Raw genomic sequence first — 4,511 nt, forward strand, 5'->3', positions numbered from 1 at the left:
ACAAAGCTCTCTGTGACATGGGGAAGGAAATTCCTCGTGAGTTCTTGGAGTTGTGCCGTGGTGCCCACAGTGTGCGATGGCTCACTGAGTCTTAGGCCAGTTAGGCTCTGAATTTGTAGATCCTTTTAGGTTGTCCTTCAAATTTAATTATTATATTTTTTAAACATTCTGCCTTCCTTTCATGAAGTATTTTCTAAAAACCATGAAGCATTTTAAACTTCATTTGATTTTGACAATTCTTCTATTACCTATTCTGAATTACCCGGACACTAAGAAAGGGGGCCATGGAATGTTTAAGATCACTTAGTCAGAAAGTCTGTTTAAAATTCTGGTGTCAAGCAAGTACTTTGTAAAGAAAATAGAAATGGTGAAATTTTTTCAGCTGTTCTAGTAGGATGCAAATACAGCTGCAACACAGCTGCATGAACATTAGTACTGCATTGTCCTGATAGCCAGTCCAACCAGCAGATCAGAAACACGAAAATGTGAATGGAGGCCAGGTACAGTGGCTCACGCCTGTCATCTCACCACTTTAGGAGGTTGAGTGAGGAGGATCACTTGAGCCCGGGAGGATGAGACCAGCTTGAGTACATCAAGAGACCCCCATCTCTACTAAGAAGTTTAAAAACTAGCTGAGCATAGTCCTAGCTACTCTGGAGGCTGACGTGGGAGGATGACTTGAGCCCAGGAAGTTGAGGCTGCAATGAACTGAGATTGCGCCACTGCACTCCAGCCCGGACGACAAAGCAAGAACTTGTCTCAAAAAAACAAAACAAAACAAAACAAAAACCCACAGATCCTGCATTTCTGGACCTAACACCCACACGCTCACACACGCTTCCTGCACCCACAGACACGGGGCACTTGCTCTTCCTGCTACTTCCACGCCCTGCAGTTGTGCTGGGGCATGAGATGTAGCTTTATTTCCTGTCATTTCTGTGTTTGGTTTCCTGGGTTTTCAACACACATCGTATGTTTCACTGACACAGTTTGGATTTGTTGCCATTGAGCATACAAGTTTCCTTTGGGTAGATATATTGTTTAATGAGAAAAAGCAAGGTTCAACACAGTGTATAATATGCCCAGGAAAAACGGGAAGAATTCATTGACTGAGCCCCAGTAAACTGATAACCGCACCTGGTAGTGGGTCCTGAAGGCACAGAATAGGATACAGACTTCCCTGCACACCCTTTAGAGGGTCTGGATATTTTAAACTTACATTTATTCTCCCTTTTAGTTTGTTTTGTTATGAAATATTTCATATATATAAAATAATACAGGCCGGGTGCGGTGGCTCAGGTCTGTAATCCCAGCACTTTGGGAGGCCGAGGCGGATGGATCACCTGAGGTCAGGAGTTCGAGACCAGCCTGGCCAATATGGTGAAACCCCATCTCTACTAAAAATAATACAAAACTTAGCTGGGCATGGTGGTGGGAGCCTGTAATCCCAGCTACTTGGGAGGCTGAGGCAGGAGAATCGCTTGAACCCGGGAGGCAGAGGTTGTAGTGAGCTGAGATCACGCCATTGCACTCTAGCCTGGGCGACAAGAGCAAGACTCTGTCTCAAAAAAAAAAAAAAAAATAATAATAATAATAATAATAATAATACGATGTTTACATCGGCATAAAGATTAATAAAAGAATAAAGCAATTTAAAAAATATAGATATAAATATAAATGGCATCATATTGTAGGTGGCACTTAGAAGCAGACTGTTTTTACTCGGGAATATGCTTTTGAGATCTGTACATATTCATGCACATAGATTTGGTTCAGTTTCATTCTTTTAAAATGCTGAAAATAATAATTTAATACATGAATATCCCACATTATTCATTTCATATTGATATTACTTATGGCATTGTATTAGGAATTTATTCCATTTCTTAATATTGCTAGCACTGCTGCCATAAATATCAACATATATTCTTATGTATCTGGGCAAGCATTTTCCTAGATTAAATATCTAGAAATAGAATTGATAGATTATGTGTACAGGTTGAGTATCCCTAATCTGAAAATCCAAAACCCAAAATGCTCAAAAATCTGAAATATTTTGAGCATAGACATGACACCACCAGTGAAAAATTCCACACTTAACCTTATGTGATGGGTTGCAGTCAAAACACTCAAGGATCACCTGTAATCCCAGCACTTTGGGAGGCCAAGGCAGGAGAATCGCTGGCCTCACCAATTGTTGCTATTGAGTTTTCCAGGTGGATGATCACATCACCAGAAGCTATGACAATTTGGCCTCTTCCTTTCCAATTATTAAACCTCTTGCTTGTCTTTAAATTTTTATTGCATTAGTTGTAACTTCCAGTATATTGCAGAAGAGTAGAAGCATTGGTTCATTTCTGACTACATTGGATGTAACATTCAGGATAGGTCAAGGTATATTACAGTAACAAACGATCCCAAAATCTAGTGGCTTAACACAATAGAAATTTATTTCTCATTCACATTTCATGTCCAACATAAGTTATAGGGCCGAGGAGGAGTCCCCTTATTGTTGTTTCTCAGGGATCCAGGCTGATTGAGGCTCTGCATCTCCACGGCCAGCTGCTTCCAGGATCACTAAGGCAGGAGGAAGGAGTGAGATGAATTATGCACTGGCTTTGGAAGCTTCCACCCTAAAGCAACACATATTCTTCTGTTCACTAGCATTTCAAAGCAAGGGCCATGGCCAAGCCTAACTTCTAAAGGGGTAGAGGAGCAGGATCCTTCCAGACACCAGAAAAATAGTTGGACTATGTCAATGTTTCCAATGCTGCACCATTACATATGGTGTTTGCTTTAAGTTTCTGGTAAATAATACTTCATCAAGTTAAGAAGTACATTCATGAGTTTGTTTAGTTTGTTAAGCAAGTTAAGAGGTTGTCTTTATCACGAATTTTATCAAATGACTTTATGCCATCTGTTTGATGAGCAAATGTTATTTTTTTTCTCCTTTAGTTTGTTAAAACATTTATACATATTGTTTCACCTCCCCGAACATTTCCTTCCACTGCCCTCTGTAACCACTTTTCCTGGTTAATTCCTTCTCATTCTTTAGTGTTCACTCACTCATTCAGCAAATATTTATTGAATAATACTATGTGCCAGATGCTGTTCCAGGCACTTGGGATACAGGGATGAACAAAGCAGACAAAAAAACCCCTTGCCCATGTGGATCTTACACTGGGGGTAGGAAATGAAAGAAATATAAAAACAGGCCAGGCGTGGTGGATCATTCCTGTCATCCTAGCACCATGGGAGGCCAAAGCAGGAGGATTGCTTGAGCCCAGGAGTTCAAGACCAGCCTGGGCAACATAGTGAGACTCCCATCTCTACTAAAAAAATAAAAATAAAGAAATAAAAATAAGTTAGCTGACACGATGGCATGTGCCCATACTCCCAGCTACTCAAGAGGCTGAGGTGGAAGGATTGCTTGAGCCCAGGAGGTTGAGACTGCAGTGAGCTGTGATTGTACCACCGTACTCCAGCTGGGTAAAAGAGTGAGACACCATGTCAAAGAAAAAAACAAGTAAGTTATATAGCATCAATAGTAAGTTATGTAGCTAACAGTGTTAAGTACAATGGAAAAGAAGCTGAGCAGAGGGCATAAGGGGGAATGAAGGTGTTGTGGGTGATGTATGGTCAGAGTAGGTCTCACAAGAAAGTCACATCAGGGCAACGCCTCAGAACAGGGGCAGGGGCCAGGCGTGGTGGCTCATGCCCGTAATCCCAGTACTTTGGGATGCCTACACAGGTGGATCACTTGAGCTCAGGAGTTTGAGACCAGCCTGGCCAACGTGGTGAAACTCCATCTCTACTAAAAATACAAGAATTAGCCAGGTGTGATGGTGGGCGCCTGTAATACCAGCTACTTGGGATGCTGAGGCAGGAGAATCGCTTGAACCCGTCAGGTGAAGGTTGCAGTGAGCTGATATCGCACCATTGCACTCCAGTCTGGGCAAAAGAGCGAGACTTGGTCTCGAAAAAAGAACAACATAAAAAACAGCCAGGAGCGGGGAAAACCAGACAGATACCTGGTGGCAGATGATTTCAGCCAGAAGGCAGCTGCTGGGCAAAGCCCCTGGGGTGAGAGTTGCCTGGTGTATCCCAGGAGTTGCAGCTGAGTGAGTGAGGTTGGTGAAAAAGAATGGAGAGGGGCAAGGGGCTGTGCGAGAAAATAAGAGAAATCGGGATGGTTCCAAAATGTTTGGCCTGAGCAACAACAGGATGGGCAGATCATCAGAATGGGCTGGGAAAGGCTTCAGGTGGAAAAGGTTTCGGGGCAGGATCAAGAGTTCAGGCATTGTTTTTTCTTTCTTTTTTATTGTAATTTTTCTTTATTGAGATATAATTCACATACCATAAAATTTACCATTTTATTTTTATTTTTATTTTTTTGTTTTTGAGACGGAGTTTCACTCTTGTTGCCCAGGCTGGAGTGCAATGGGCACGATCTTAGTTCACTGCAACCTCCGCCTCCCGGGTTCAAGCAATTCTCCTGCCTCAGCCTCCTG

Source organism: Macaca thibetana, chromosome 7 (genome assembly GCF_024542745.1).
Source record: "Macaca thibetana thibetana isolate TM-01 chromosome 7, ASM2454274v1, whole genome shotgun sequence".
Classification (NCBI taxonomy): domain Eukaryota; kingdom Metazoa; phylum Chordata; class Mammalia; order Primates; family Cercopithecidae; genus Macaca; species Macaca thibetana.